General features: G+C 43.3%; 1 long non-coding RNA gene across 2 annotated transcripts in view; it reads right to left on the bottom strand.

Moving 5' to 3' along the window:
- LOC142070542 (uncharacterized) overlaps positions 1 to 16,814 on the bottom strand; it is a 49,632-nt gene that overhangs the window by 26,724 nt on the left and 6,094 nt on the right. For both annotated transcript variants that reach the window (XR_012666396.1, XR_012666395.1), the window contains exon 2: positions 10,897 to 10,981. This is a non-coding gene — a long non-coding RNA (uncharacterized LOC142070542). The remainder of the gene's footprint in view (positions 1 to 10,896; positions 10,982 to 16,814) is intronic.

Raw genomic sequence — 16,814 nt, 5'->3', positions numbered from 1 at the left:
ATGGGACCTCAATTTTGTTCTTTCATCTCTCACCAGACCTTCCTTCGATCCTCTAGCCACAAACTATATGGCCCATCTGTCTATGAAAATGGCCTTTCTGATCACCATAGCATTAGCCAGAAGAGCCAGCAAGCTGAGAGCACTCATGGTGGGCCCACAATATACTACCTTCCATAATGAAAAGTCTCACTGTGTCCCTACCCAAAATTCATCCCTGAAGTAGTTTCCAAGTTTCATATGAGTCAAACCATCAGCTTACTAGTATTTTTTCCAAAACCACGTGCCTTGGATGAAGAGATTCTCTGGATGTCTGAAGGGCACTGGCCTTTTAGCTACAAAGAATACAAGTTATTAGAAAGACACCTAAATTATTTGTTACCATAGCTAGATCCCTTGATCTCTCTGCTGCCTCTGTGCAGAGACTTTCAAAATGGATCTCAGGTTGTATTATCCTGTGCTACCAACTAGCTCACATCCCTCCCCCAAAGGAGTGTGGGATCATTCCTCCAGAGCACAAGGAACCTCTGTTGCATCTCTGAGAGACGTACATCTACTAGAGATATGTAGGACAGCTACCTGGAGCTCTGTGCACACCTTCACAAGATATTATGCTTTGGTCTAATCTTCAACTACAGATACAGCTGTGGGGACAGCAGTATTACCATCAGCTATCACCTCTGTGTCCTCGCAGCCACCTCGTTTGACCACTGTTTGTTAATCTCCCACGTGTGGAACACACATAAGGACCATCACAGGAAGAATAAAGGGAGGTTACTTACCTGTAACTTGAAGTTCTTGGAGATGTGAAGGGGAAAGGAGTCCAGGAGAGCTGGCTGTATTTCAAGGAATCCCTGTTGAGGTTACAGGGACAAACCATCCCGATGTGTCGAAAGAATAGTAAATATGGCAGGCGACCAGATTGGCTTAACGGTGAAATCCTAGCGGATCTTAAACATAAAAAAGAAGCTTACAAGAAGTGGAAGGTTGGACATATGACCAGGGAAGAGTATATAAATATTGCTTGGGCATGTAGGAATGAAATCAGGAGGGCCAAATCGCACCTGGAGCTGCAGCTAGCAAGAGATGTTAAGAGTAACAAGAAGGGTTTCTTCAGGTATGTTGGCAACAAGAAGAAAGCCAAGGAAAGTGTGGGCCCCTTACTGAATGAGGGAGGCAACCTAGTGACAGAGGATGTGGAAAAAGCTAATGTACTCAATGCTTTTTTTGCCTGTCTTCACTAACAAGGTCAGCTCCCAGACTGCTGCGCTGGGCATCACAACATGGGGAATAGATGGCCAGCCCTCTGTGGAGAAAGAGGTGGTTAAGGACTATTTAGAAAAGCTGGACGTGCACAAGTCCATGGGGCCGGACGAGTTGCATCCGAGAGTGCTAAAGGAACTGGCGGCTGTGATTGCAGAGCCATTGGCCATTATCTTTGAAAACTCGTGGCGAATGGGGGAAGTCCCGGATGACTGGAAAAAGGCTAATGTAGTGCCAATCTTTAAAAAAGGGAAGAAGGAGGATCCTGGGAACTACAGGCCAGTCAGCCTCACCTCAGTCCCTGGAAAAATCATGGAGCAGGTCCTCAAAAAATCAATCCTGAAGCACTTACATGAGAGGAAAGTGATCAGGAACAGTCAGCATGGATTCACCAAGGGAAGGTCATGCCTGACTAATCTAATCGCCTTCTATGATGAGATTACTGGTTCTGTGGATGAAGGGAAAGCAGTAGATATATTGTTTCTTGACTTTAGCAAAGCTTTTGACACGGTCTCCCACAATATTCTTGTCAGCAAGTTAAAGAAGTATGGGCTGGATGAATGCACTATAAGGTGGGTAGAAAGTTGGCTAGATTGTCGGGCTCAACGGGTAGCGATCAATGGCTCCATGTCTAGTTGGCAGCCGGTGTCAAGTAGAGTGCCCCAGGGGTCGGTTTTGTTCAATATCTTCATAAATGATCTGGAGGATGGTGTGGATTGCACTCTCAGCAAATTTGCGGATGATACTAAACTGGGAGGAGTGGTAGATACGCTGGAGGGCAGGGATAGGATACAGAGGGACCTAGACAAATTGGAGGATTGGGCCAAAAGAAATCTGATGAGGTTCAATAATAAGTGCAGGGTCCTGCACTTAGGATGGAAAAACCCAATGCACAGCTACAGACTAGGGACCGAATGGCTAGGCAGCTGCTCTGCGGAAAAGGACCTAGGGGTGACAGTGGACGAGAAGCTGGATAGGAGTCAGCAGTGTGCCCTTGTTGCCAAGAAGGCCAATGGCATTTTGGGATGTATAAGTAGGGGCATAGCGAGCAGATCGAGGGACGTGATCGTCCCCCTCTATTCGACATTGGTGAGGCCTCATCTGGAGTACTGTGTCCAGTTTTGGGCCCCACACTACAAGAAGGATGTGGATAAATTGGAAAGAGTCCAGTGAAGGGCAACAAAAATGATTAGGGGTCTGGAACACATGACTTATGAGGAGAGGCTGAGGGAACTGGGATTGTTTAGTCTGCGGAAGAGAAGAATGAGGGGGGATTTGATAGCTGCTTTCAACTACCTGAGAGGTGGTTCCAGAGAGGATGGTTCTAGACTGTTCTCAGTGGTAGAAGAGGACAGGACAAGGAGTAATGGTCTCAAGTTGCAGTGGGGGAGGTTTAGGTTGGATATTAGGAAAAACTTTTTCACTAGGAGGGTGGTGAAACACTGGAATGCGTTGCCTAGGGAGGTGGTGGAATCTCCTTCCTTAGAAGTTTTTAAGGTCAGGCTTACAAAGCCCTGGCTGGGATGATTTAATTGGGGATTGGTCCTGCTTTTGAGCAGGGGGTTGGACTAGATGACCTCCTGAGGTCCCTTCCAACCCTGATATTCTATGATTCTATGTGTGGTCCCTATCTGTATTTCACTACCAGCCTTTCATCCCTTCTGCTGAGGATTATCTGAATTTGTGGTAAAAGAAGGAACTGGAGAGGTGTCAGCCTACACTGTCCCTTATACCCTTGATCTGGAGCATAAGGAGAGCTACGGTGCACGTGTGGACCAATGAACTCTGCCTACTAAAAATTCCAGATTAAGGCACATGGTGCACATGCGTATCCTATATGTGGAATACAGATAGAGACCACACATCTCAAAGAACCTCTATTTACAGGTAAGTAATCTCCACTTTCTACTCTTTCTTTCTCTTCCCTCTCTGTTCTCTTCTGATTCTCTTTCTCTACCTCATATTTTTTTTCTTGTCTCTGCGCTTCCTTCCTTGCATCAACTCCAAGTTCCACCCTCCTAGGCTTCACTTCAAGCCCCTTTCCCATTTCATCCATTAAAATTATCAGCTGTTATGTAGCTAATATTGGCATTAAAGTATCATCAAGAGGCTTTAGAATTAACATTTATAGAGTTTAAGGCCAGAAGGAACCATTAGATAATCTAGTATGACCTCTTATATGTTACACACCATTAAATTTCACCCAGTTACCCTTCTACTGAGCTCAATAACTTGTTAAAGCAAAACTTGTTTAGCTAGAGCATAGAAAGGCATCCAGTCTTGATGTGAAGACAGCAATAGATGGAGAAACCACCATTTCTCTTGGTGCTTTGTTCCACTGTTAATATCCCTCACTGTTAAAAATTTAAGCCTATTTTCTAATTTGCATTTGTCTGGCTTCAGCTTCCAGACATTGTTTTTTGTTATGCTTTTTTCTGATGAAGAGCCCTTTAATACCCAGTATTTTCTCCCTGTAAAGGTACTTACACACAATAATTAAGTCACCTCTCAATTTTATTTTTGATAACAGAAATAGATCAAGCTCCTTAAGCCTGTCACTGTCAGGCATTTTCTCCAGCCCCTGAATCATTTTTGTGACTCTTTTCTGCACCCTCTCCAACTTCTCCCCATCCTTTTAAAAATGTGGACACCAGTTTTATGCAGTATTGGTCTCACCAATGCTGTGTACAGAGGTAAAACTACCTCCCTACTCCTACTCACTAGTCTCGTTTATACATCTAAGGATTGCATTAGTCTTTTTTGCCACAGCCTAGCACTGGAAGCTCATAGTTGCTCCACTTTGATCCCTAAATCCTTTCCAGAATACAGTCCCCTACTCTGTAGGTATGGCTTGCATTCCTTGTTCCTAGATGAATGACCTTGCATTTGACTGTATTAAAATGCATTTTGTTTGAATGGGCCTGGTTTATCATGTGATTCGGATTACTCTGTATGACTGTCCTGTTCTCATCGTTATTTACCAATCTGCCAAACTCTGTATCATCTGCAAATTTTATCAGCAGTAGTTTTATATTTACTCCAAATCATTGATAAAAATGTTAAATAGCGTCTGTCCTATTATCAGTTCCTGTGGAACCCCTTTATAAACCCCTCCAGTCAGTGATCCCAATTAACAACTACTTTTTGAGATCTGTCAGTTAGCCAGTTCTTAATCTACTTAATGTGTGCTTTTGCTGATATTGTGTACGGTAATTTTGTATCACAATGCCATGTGGTACGAAGTCAACACCTTACAAAAGTCTGTATTACCTCTATGCAATTACCTTGATCAACCAAGCTTGTTTATCTCTTCAAAGAATAAAATTAGATTTGCTTGGCAAGACTTGTTTTCCATAAAACCATGCTGACTGGCTTTAATTTTATTGCTATCCTTTAATTCTTTTCTTGATTGGGATGATACAGGATTCAGTAAGATTAGTAGAGATGGAGGAGTTTGTACCTCTCAGTCATTGTTTCAGATTGTTTGCAGACTCAGGAAGACAGTGTATTGGTTTGCATTCAGATCACATTTGGAAAGTTCCCTTTATAACCAAAAGGGCTAGAAACTAACTTTTTGTTTGTGCAAAATCTAAGCTTTCATTTTCAATTTGAACATACCATGTAAGCACATCAAGTAGGCCAGGAGTCTGACATCTCTGACCAGTGAGGCAATTACTGACATTCTTAGAGGGCTTATTTTTAATTTTAATTCAAAAGCTATATTAATATTTACTTATACATTTTCAGAAAATTCATTCTGTATTAGTAAGTGTTGTAAATTTAGGAAAGACACATACATAAGGAGGCTGAATCACCGTTTTAAGTGAAAAAAAATCAGCTCAACCCTACATATAGTGTTGTGTCCAAGGGGTCTATAACATATTTATAATCCTGTAGGATACACAGTGCTGTATAAATACCTTGACATCTCTGTATACTGTTTCTTTTTTACATGGATTTTAAAAAGATAAAAGGCCTTGAGCTATTAGATAGTCAAATACTGTATGCAAGTAGTTAATACATAACCATTTCATGTGTCAATCAAACCTAGCTGAAAAATGGGATAACTGATCCAGTGCAGTCTCTGGGCTGTGCTTCCCTGGATGTAGGAATTACATTACAAAGTCAGAATCTTCAAACCACATTTTAAACGGGCTGCAGGAGGGACAATGAGCCTCATCTTTTATCATCTGTTCCTTTAATACGCTATCAGTCTCAAATGACCAATATTCTGTGGAACACCATGCACCATCTAGTGCAAAGTAACTGCAGTAGAGAGATTTCTTGCTGTGTGGAAAAGCAACCTGACTTGTTATGTAAAACTTAAAGGTATATCTCATCTTGCAGGATTAACAAATTTATGCAAGTAGCACAAAGTGAATGGCTTTAAAATTAGTCCTTAATCTACTGCCACACACAAGCAAACTTTAGAAAAATTTTGTTACAAAACTCTGTCAAACATGATTCTGAAGTTTGTGTTTCTTTCTCATCAATACTGATTATCATAGTAATTTATATGTAAAATGGCTCTCCTTTGTAAAGTACCTCCTACTCTTATCCTGTTCATTCAAAGATGTCACAAATGCAGTGAACTGGGAAAGAACAGAAGGCTGGTTGTTACAATCATAAAGATCTATTAGGTCAGATGCTGAATAAACTCAGTGAGAAGGTATACAAGTTTTCCCACTCAATGTACCCAGTCATTCTAGGGTAGGTTCTATACAATGTGTCCATTTTGCATTTTTGTTTCAGCCACAGTGCCACTTGAAGAGATTTCTGCACCTTAACTTTCCTGCTAAACTATTTCCCTTCTCCTCTATCTACCAGTGTGCGATTGTTCCTATAATACAACCCACAGCTTTGTCTAATCTGTTTATAAATTACCTGCTGAAGTGGTGGGCCTTCCAACACTTTTTTTATGGTCTATTTCAAAGTTGAATAGATCTCATAATCAGAAAATGTTTTCTGCTAGTCAGCCTAAATTTTCTCTTTTTCAATTTAATCTGCAAACCCACTGTGCTTAGCTTGCCCTACCCCACAGAGGTATTCTGTTGAGGCTTTATTTGTTATTTGTAGAGTATACTGAGATCTTCACATGGAAGATTATATTTAAGTGTGATGTATTAAATAAGTCCTTTCATTCCTTGGTTTTAGACAGTGAACCTCTTACTTAAAATGGTGAGCAGTTATATGAGTAGTCCCATTGACATAAATCTGAGTATTTGTGTAACTGCTCACCATAGATCAGGGGTTCTCAAAATGGGGGTCATGACCCATTGGGGGTCATGAGGTTATTATGTGGGGGTCATGAGCCACCCAGCTCTGAAGGCAGTGCTGCTGTGAAAAGTGATATTTTCAAGTTTCTTTGCACAGCCAGTATTGAACGAATTAACTATTTAAAAAAAACCTTTTCTGCTTATAACAATTCAATAAAATGTGTTTTAGTCTTAATTTAAAAGTGGTGAGAAAAGGTACATTCATTTTAAATAACAGGGTTATAAATTTAGCATTTAAAATAATGATAAATATAAAAATATGTTTTTAATTTATAAGGGGGGGTTGTCGCACTCAGAGGCTTGCTTTGTGAAAGAGGTCACCAATACAACAAGTCTGAGAATCACTGCCATAGATCAGCAGTTAGAGCATTGTCCTGAGAAGTGAGAGACCCCAAATCAAATAATTTCTCCCTCATTGCCTAAGGGGGAAATTGAACCTAAGGCTCCCACATCCCAGGTTACTATTCTGAACATGGGGCTAAAGTTGTTGAGGTGGACATCGCCATCTTGTCCAGTGCCCAGATTTTGAATGGGCCATAATTCAGCGGGCAGCCTCTGAGCACACTTACCAGGTTGGGTCCCACATGAAAGTTAAGCAGACAAACACTTATTTTCCCTTGGTTCATGGACTGTGCTGGAGCTTAGGCGTGAGATAGGCGCCTGGTCAGCTAGAGTTGGGCAGCAGTGTACCTGCTCACTGGCAGAAATTTAGGTGCCTCTAGGCATCGGCGCTGGAATGGGGGGGCCAGGAGGCCATGGCCCTCCCACCCCCACCCCGCCTCATCCCCCCCAAGGCCCTGCCCCCCAGCCAGGCTGGCAGCTGGAGCCTGGCCGGGAAGTCCAGGGCAGTTGTTTAAGCTGTGCGGAACCTCCACCTGCCTGGGATGGGGGGGGGGGGGGGCCGAGAGCAGCCCCTGGCCCACGTCCCCGTCCCAGAGCAGATGGAGGGTCCGCGGCTCCTCACAGCTGCCTGGCCACGTGGCTGGGCTGCAGCTCCGAGGCCCCAGCCAGAGTTGGGTCGGGGTAAGAGCCACGTGGGCAGCTGTGGGGAGTTGGGAACCCTCCACATGCCCTGGGCAGGGTGCTACTCTTGGCACCCCCATCCTGGGCAGGTGGAGGGTCTGCGGCTCCTGGCCCACTCTGGCTTCCGGCTTGGCCAGGGGCCCTGCTTCCCCCCCTCCCCCCCATTTTTGGGAAGGCTCTGCTGAGGCTGTGCCTAAGGAACTTTTACTGCAAAAATTAGGTGATGAGTCAGCTAAGTGCTTGCAAGGTTAGGTGGCAACCAAGTGGCAGTTATGTGGATCGCAGTGGAGCCTAAACAGGGATTTAGGCATCCAAGTATCTTTGTGGATCTGGCCATTATAAAATGTCCATCATTTAAGTAACTCAAAGCATTTTGCAAATCACTATGAGAAAGGCATGAATGAACTGTTTAAGAAATTGGTAAACGGAGGCAAAAAGCAGTTGAGTGATTTTCCTAAAATCCCACAGCAAGTCAGCGGTAGAGCTGGGGAAACAACTCAGCAGTTGAGTCCCAATTCCCTGCTCCATTTGCTCCCAATTGGATCCACTAATCTTTCTGGTTCTCATGGAAACAGTTTACAAATATTCATCTGAGCTTGTCCTTTCTCTTGGGGAGAACACTACTCAGTGCTTGTTCCTGCCCTAATAGCCCTCCTAATCTTGTTACCTGTTCAATAGTTTGTAAATGTGTTGAATTGCTTTGGGAAATTAATGAAGTACTGGTAACAGTTAAAGATGACATTGAAGAGGAAATAGGTAGCTACTTAAGAAGCAGTCTGTTCTGGTCTGAATGTGCCCAATTTTATTCTCATCTAGTTTCAAAAGCAAGATTGTGCCCACTCTACCTGCATAAGATCCCTCAAAGGGAAAACATCTGTCATACCAATATATATTTTGTACAATGGGTTATTTACAGGCTTCAAGCGAGAATGTTCACAGCTTCTCTTTTAAAACTATTGCCTTTGCATTCAGAAGTTCCCATTTTCAAGTCTTTGCTGAAAAGGATTCCTTATCAAGGATAATCCTCCTTATTCATCTTACAAATGGGTGTGGTGGCTTCTTAAAACAAAACTGTGACTCATGTATCATGTAAGTTTCGTTTAACGCTTGACTGTGAATACAAATAAGACACAATAACCTGGCTTCAACACTTCAAAGCCAGATTTGCAACCAGACTGCCTCCAGATGTGCTGGTCTGATAGAACAGCTTTTTATACCAGTCTGGTATCCATTTCAGGCAAACTTCTTTAAAGAAACAGTGCAAATAAACAAAACAGCATTTAAGACAAAACTCCAAGGGACACAATCCCTCCTGTCCCTGAAAATGACCTGGTATTTCTAAACTGCAAAATGACCAACTCTGACTCACAGTTTCTACCACTATGTAGGTAGACAGCTCAGCTGAATTTTAGCACCACAGTGGTCATAATCAGCATTTTACAGGCATGTGTTGCTCAATTTAAATGTCTCTATCAGCTAGCCCAGCAGTTCTCAACTAGGAGTCTGGAGCTCCCTGACCCTGGGGGGCCATGAACAGGTTTCAGAGGGTCCACCGAGCAGGGCCGGCATTAGACTCATGGGGGCCCAGGGCAGAAAGATGAAGCACCACCATCCAGGTCTGAAGCCTGGGTCCCTAAGCCTTGCCACCCAAGGCTGAAGCTGAAGCTTGAGCAGCTTAGTTTCACAGGGCCCCCTGGGCATGGGGCCCCAGGCAATTTTCCTGCTTGCTGCCCCATGACCCCAGCCCTGGCTTTTATATGCAGAAAAAGTTGTTGAGGCACAGGTGGGCCATGGAGTTTTTATGACATGTTGGGAGGCCTCAAAAAGAAGGTTGAGAACCCCTGAGCTAGCCTGTTCATTGAAGGCCTTTTTTTTAAACAATGTTTATCTTCCATGTTTTCAGGTTAGTGGGCTCTTCTTTGCAAAACCTTTTCTGTATTTTTTCTCTATGTATTTCTTTTTGATTTCCTAAGTGATCTGTTCATAACCCCTCAAACGGAAACAACAAGCACCTTAATTAGCAGGCCTGTTTCATGTCTTCAGTGATCTACAGTTCACAGAAACAACAACCAAAAAAACCCCAACCCAACCTCTTGTCACTTTTTACCATAGAGAATTGTTCTGGAGCTTATCCTTCATCAATGGGAGAAATCCAACAGCAAAGGTGCTACTTCTTTCACAGGCTTACCTGTGGGTTTGCCTCATATTTCAAAACCAGTGGGTTTGCCTCATATTTTGGGTGTTCCAAATGCAGCAATGTGCAGTGCCTTCCCTGACCAAATGAAGCAGCTAAACATAAATACACTTCTAAAGGTAAAATGTGTTCTAAAGCTACAATACCTGTCTATGTATGAAAACTGCTGTTACTTGCAAAACTCCTTGTTGGTCACTGACGATTTGAGCTCTAACCAGAAGCTACCAAGTGGCTTCTGACCTTAGCCCAATGAGCCATAGGTCCAAACTTCCTCCTTCAAACAGTAAGGCTGTGACCAGACTACAGAATGCAAAACCATGTATGGGGGAGAGAGCTATGTTTCACAGCCACTGTCCTGAAATAAAACTGTCTTTATTATACATGGCTAATTGCAGGTTTTCTGCACCTTCTCACTGTCTGGTATCTCTGCATCTATCTAGAATCCTTCTGAATTATTTTACTTCACCTTCATCAGAGAAATACCAGACAACTTTACATAATCATCTCAAAATTACTGTTCTTTTGAGGGCTGGTAAACTATATGTTCCATTCTATGCATCCGATGAAGTGGGCTGTAGCCCATGAAAGCTTATGCTCTAATAAATTTGTTAGTCTCTAAGGTGCCACAAGTATTCCTGTTCTCTTCCTTATAATTTAACAGATACCTCCTTCAAGAAGAGAACTTCAAACTCCCTCCAGAAGGTTTGCTCATTCATTGGATATTTCAGTCTCTAAGTCTTATGCAGACAGGAAACCTTCAAAATAAAGAAGCAAAAAAGGGAATCTGTATCCTGTCTGGTTTCAGAGTAGCAGCCGTGTTAGTCTGTGTCCGCAAAAAGAAGAGGAGTACTTGTGGCACCTTAGAGACTAACAAATTTATTTGAGCATGAGCTTTCGTGAGCTACAGCTCATTTCATCAGATGCATGCAGTCTGGATCACTTAAATGTTAAAGTCTGAATGGTTGCATCCTGAGGAGAAAAAAATAAATGGTCATGACATGTACATTTACTACACTTGTTGTTTATAGTTTATGTCCCTACAATGAATGTTTATCTTGAAACTTGCAAAGAAAATGTATCCCACAACAGGAATTTGACTCCAAAGAATAGAGTGGATGACAAAACAGAAAACTCACAACTCACTTTGAGAGAGGCTTCCACTTCCTCTTTCCAAACTACTTTGTTGTATGGTAAACCGCCAGAATATCCTGCTGGTGCAAACAAATCTCTAAAAAACAACAACAACAAAAATGTTTAAATTGCTTTAAAGAGTTGTGCTCTGTTTATATTTCATGCAACAACTGATTCCAGTGACCACTCTTCTTGCATCTGCTGCCATGTGTCTTCTCTTCAACTTCTGTACTAGATATACCATATCTCACCACTTCTGGACTCTCTGCTGGTGCAATATTCTTAGGAGATTCTCTGGATAAATCCATTAATGAAACTATTAATCTGAAAAACCTTCAGACAATCTAAAAGACAAGAGAAGAATTTTCACCTTAGGCTTATACATAAGGCTTCTGACTTTAGGTTTGCCCCACAAAACCCTCCCAATTAAAAAAGAAATTGGTGTTTATCCAATAAACTCTGGAAATGGTGCACTATGGAGGTGAGATTTCTAACGTGCACTAATGTGTTGCATATTAATTGGTCTACATAGGCCCTGCTGGTATGCACTAAAGCACTATACTAAAGTTCACTAAGGAACATCTCAAAGAGATTACTCATTACAGTATATGATACTGAAATAAGTAATAATATACATGACTCATTACCATATGTACAAAGAGCCCCAAAAAACCCCAATTTTTGGACATCTTCATAAAACTCAAAAATTGCTAAAAAATAAACCCTGAAAAATGAAATGATTAAACCCCCCAAAACAGAAGTCCTATTTATACATAGACTACTCTCCTTATCAGCAAAAAAAAAAATGAGGCGTACTTGTGGCACTTTAGAGACTAAAAAATATATCTGGGCTTAAGCTTTCATGGGCTAAAACCTACTTCATTGGATGCATGCAGTGGAAAATACAGTAGGAAGAGATATATACACAGAGAACATGAAAAAATGGGTGTTGCCATACCAACTGTAACGAGACTAATCAATTAAGGTGGGCTATAATCAGCAGGAGAAAAAAAACTTTTGTAGTGATAATCAGGATGGCCCATTTCAAACAGCTGACAAGAAGGTGCGAGTAACAGTAGGGGAAAGATTAGCATGGGGAAATAGTTTTTACTTTGTGTAATGACCAGAGGTGAAAGTAAGCCGGTACACCCCGGTACGGCGTACCGGCAAGAGCCCATGTGCCGTACCGGGATGGATCGGCTTCCCCAGGTGCAATTTAAAGGGCCTGCGGCTCCCAGCAGCAGCTGGAGCCTCTGGCCCTTTAAATTACTGCCGGAGCCCTGGGGCGGCGATTTAAAGGGCCCGGGGCGGTAGCGGCAGCGGAGCCCTAGGTCCTTTAAATGGCCCCAGAGCCCCACCGCTGCTTCCCCAGGGCTCCAGGGATGATTTAAAGGGCTCGGGGAGGTAGTGGCGGCCGGAGCCCCATCCCCGGAGCCTTGCTGCTGGAGCCCTGGGGAAGTGGTGGTGGAGCTCCGGGGATGATTTAAAGGGCCCAGGGCTCTGGCCGCCGCTACCGCCCGGGGCCCTTTAAACCGCTGCCAGAGCCCCCGGCTGCCGTTGTTACCCCGGGGAGCGGGAAGGAAGCACTTGCTGGTACACGGTGGGCCGGGGCTGACTCTGACCCCCAGCCCTGCCCCTTCCACCTGAGGCCCCACCCCTTCCGGGGGCCAGAGCTGGCCCCAGCCCAGCCCAGGCCCATACCGGTAAGGCCCTAGACTTACTTTCACCCCTGGTAATGACCCATCCACTCTCAGTATTTATTCAAGCCTAATTTAATAGGGTCCAGTTTACAAATTAATTCCAATTCTGCAGTTTCTTGTTGGAGTCTGTTTTTGAAGCTTTTTTGTTGGAGAATCTTCCTACTGTATTTTCCACTGCATGCATCCAATGAAGTGGGTTTTAGCCCATGAAAGCTTATGCCCAAATAAATTTGTTAGTCTCTAAGGTGCCACAAGTACGCCTCGGTTTTCTTTTTTTTGCTGATACAGACTAACACGGCTACCACTCTGAAACCAGTCTCCTTATCAGATAAATTGACTTGTTCTTGGTAACTTCAATTTAAATCCAAAGAAATATCCAGACCTAAGATTACAAGTATCTAGTGCCAAAGGAATAAGGAAATATGTTGCTGCAAGCTCACAATTTAAATTAGACGTGTACAACAAATAACAGTAAGCTTATCATGTAATGCAAGTTAAGAAGAGGAAAAAACACAACCAGGAAGACCTGTGGCATAGGTTCTGACTGTGTGGATGCGCCGGAGCACCCATGGAAAAAAAGTAGTGGGTGCTCAGCACCCATTGGCAGCCCCACCAGTCAGCTACTCCCCTTTCCCCACAGTGCCTCCCGCTTGCTGGTGGGCCCTGCTGACCAGCTCCTCCCACCTTTTCCCCCGGGGCCTCCTGCCTGCTGGTGATCAGCTGTTCAGCAGCATGCAGGAGACACTGGGGGAGGAGCAGGGGCAGGAAGAGGCAAGGTGGGGGCGGGAAGAGGTGGGGTGAAGCTTGAGGAAGGGGGGGGGTCGAGCACCACCTGAGAACTCAGGAAGTTGGTGCCTCTGCCTGCCAGAACCTCGCAGGTAGAAGACTGCTACTTTCATTAAGGACAGGTTTCAGAGGAACAGCCGTGTTAGTCTGTATTCGCAAAAAGAAAAGGAGTACTTGTGGCACCTTAGAGACTAACCAATTTATTTGAGCATAAGCTTTCGAGGGCTAAAGCCCACTTCATCAGATGCATGCAGTGGAAAATACAGCAGGAAGATGTACATATATGTATATATACACATACACACAGAGAACATGAAAAAATGGCAACTCTAACAAGAGCAATCAATTAAAGTGGGCTATTATCAGCAGGAGAAAAAAAAACCTTACAAAAGGTTTTTTTTCTCCTGCTGATAATAGCCCACTTTAATTGATTGCTCTTGTTAGAGTTGCCATTTTTTCATGTTCTCTGTGTGTATGTGTATATATACATATATGTACATCTTCCTGCTGTATTTTCCACTGCATGCATCTGATGAAGTGGGCTTTAGCCCTCGACAGCTTATGCTCAAATAAATTGGTTAGTCTCTAAGGTGCCACAAGTACTCCTTTACTTTCATTAAGGTCTGGAATGGCATAATTCAGAACAAGTGGTTGTTTGAGACTATTTACAAGAAGTAACTTCCTCTAACTTTTCTGTAGTCCAATCACTTACCATCAACACTATTTCTTGTTTTCTCCTGTCAAAGAAATAGACATTCAGACACTGTACTCAAAATCTGGCCAGAGTGTGTATTCAAATATGACTCTACACCCAACCTCCACATTGAACACAAATTCAAGGTAGTTTTCCAGCTACCATGTATCGAATAAAAATTTGAGCTGTTCTGCATTTGTCATTTCTCTTAATGTCAAGAATCTAGATAGCCAGTTTACCAGTGATTTCTCTGCCTTCCTATCAACTTAGTTTTACAGTAGGTAGCCTCCTAAGGGCGCCTTCAAACTTGCATTACAAGTTGTGACCTTGCTCAACCTAGAGGATAGTATCCATGTTGTTAGGGGGCTTATTCATTCACCCACTTACTTCCCTGGTCCTTCTCGCATGAACAGAGAGCAACAATACCCGAAGTCCAAAGGTGCAAACAATTCGATGTTTATTGAGGTGAACTTCCAGCAGGCATGATTCCAGTTTCCTTCCTTAGTGTCCCCCTTCCCAGCTCTTACACCACGGAGGCTTACCTGTGTCCCTGTTCCCATTTCCCCCTTTAGCAAAAAAAGATTCCAATTTCCCCACCCCCACTCCCTGTTCCCATTTCCCCCCCACATACCCACACCCACTTCCTGACTGACTGCAGACTATATAGTAAAACTTGAGTTCTGCTTAGCTATATCTTAACCGATCATTTTACTGAAATTCAACTAACCAATCCTAACATATTGTAACATGATTCTGTAACCAATTATATCCCACCACCTTAATTAGTTTACACCCAGCAAAATTAATTATACAGCAGACAAGAACAATCACAGAACCAGACAGAGATTATACAGACAAACAATAGCAAAGTGGGAACTATAATGATAAAACAATACAGAAGTGAGGATTTTACATCCCAGCTATTGATAAGTGAGTTCTTGCCAGACAGGATGCTATCAAACTAAGTTTCCTTTTACATTTTCTAGGCACTTCCCTTTCTCTGGAGGCGATAGGCATTATCAGGACAGGATTGTATTCCTAACAGCCCAATAGCACCTTATTTCAATGTGACTAGGTTGGAATGTGAGGATGTGACCGGTCGCTTCCCAGCTTATGGCTGCCTCTCTTGCTTAGCCAAAGGCCTTAGCCTAAGAACAGGGCCTCAGACTGTCACAGTAAGAGAAGGCTCTTACACCGGCAGACAGTGATTTTGATTCTTTCTTTTATACCTCTATAACTAGCCAAGTGGTAAGAATACACCTAAATTCTTAAGAGTATAGGCCTTTACAGACAGGCCTGAATATCTATCTCTTAACACGTGTGCCTTTTTCTAAATAAAAACAAGCTTCTATTGGCTCTCACATCCTTGTCAAATTGAAAACAAGTATTCAGCAAAAGGGGTTCACAGCAGCTTGCTCAAAGTTCCATGGATCCCACACAAGACCAGTTACCTGAACACCAAGTTCTTCCCTCAATAAGGTTCGGTGAAATATGGAATTTAATCTCACAGAACCTAAGGAGCCCTAAAATTTCAATCGGGCAGGGTCAGTAGATCTTGATTTGATGGTTTCCTATGCTAGTCCAGAGACTAGAGCAGGGGTTCTCAAACTTCATTGCACCATCACCCACTTCTGAGAACAAAAATTGCTACATGACCCCAAGAGCGGGGACTGAAACCTGAGCCCACCCATGCCCTGCCACCCCTGGTGGGGGGTGGCAAAACCAAAGCCAGAGTTCCACCGCTCTTGGTGGTGGGGAGCGGTGGGACAAGAGTCGAATCCCAAGGGCTTCAGCGCCAGGTGGGAGGCCTGTTACCTGAGGGCTCCCCCCACACTCAGGGCTCAAGCCCTAGGGCTTCGGCCCCAGGCAGTAGAGCTCGGGCTTCAGTCCTGGGCCCCAGCAAGGCTAATACCAGCCCTTGCCAACCCCATTAAAATGGGGTTGTGACCCACTTTGGGGTCCCGACCCACAGTTTGGGAACTGCTGGAGTACAGCAATGTCATTTGACCCCATCAGATTCAAGTTTCAAGAAAACAATAGAGGGAAAGTGATTTTACAAATCATATGGTTTATTCATTGTAGTGCCGGAGTCCAAACACAACTTGCTTTTACCAAAACCTTGATGAAAGCTGCAAATTTTCAGGGCTGAGAAGTCCACTTGGATAGCAACACTTGCCAAAGATTGTCAAGCTTCAAAGGGAAAACCTACATTTCTCAGAGTTACAGTCCATCAGCAGTGTTTTTCCTATTGCTTCTTTCTACTCAGAAACAAAGCAACGGCTTACACTTTCAAGTAAAGAAGTATGATTTGCCCTATCTTTGACCAGGCTACTTGAATTCAGATGAGAGAAAAAACAATGCTAATCTATGCAACTGAAAGACTATGAGGTGGGCTGAGCAGGAGGACATGGGAAACTGAGAACTAAATTCATTCTTCACAATATTCATCTTCAAAACACAGGACAAGCGACCCTGTCCCCATTTATCCAGAATAAGAACGCATCATATGTTGCACAACGCTGAAAAGGTGTATGGCTGATTGTCTCTTAAAATCTATATTTCAGACTCCTACTCCCCTTTCTCTGATCGCCAACCTGGCAAGCTTTTAAAAGTAATTCTTACTACAACTCTGTATCTATCTCCTGGGCCCTGGCTTTCCCTTTCCAGGATATGTCAATATCTAAATGCAGGATGGTGACAATGAAGGTGCAAAAAGTTCTGGGCAGGAATTGTATGGACACAAGATATTT

The sequence above is a fragment of the Caretta caretta genome, chromosome 1 (genome assembly GCF_965140235.1).
Source record: "Caretta caretta isolate rCarCar2 chromosome 1, rCarCar1.hap1, whole genome shotgun sequence".
In the NCBI taxonomy this organism is placed as follows: domain Eukaryota; kingdom Metazoa; phylum Chordata; order Testudines; family Cheloniidae; genus Caretta; species Caretta caretta.
This window is presented reverse-complemented; position numbering and strand designations above follow the sequence as displayed.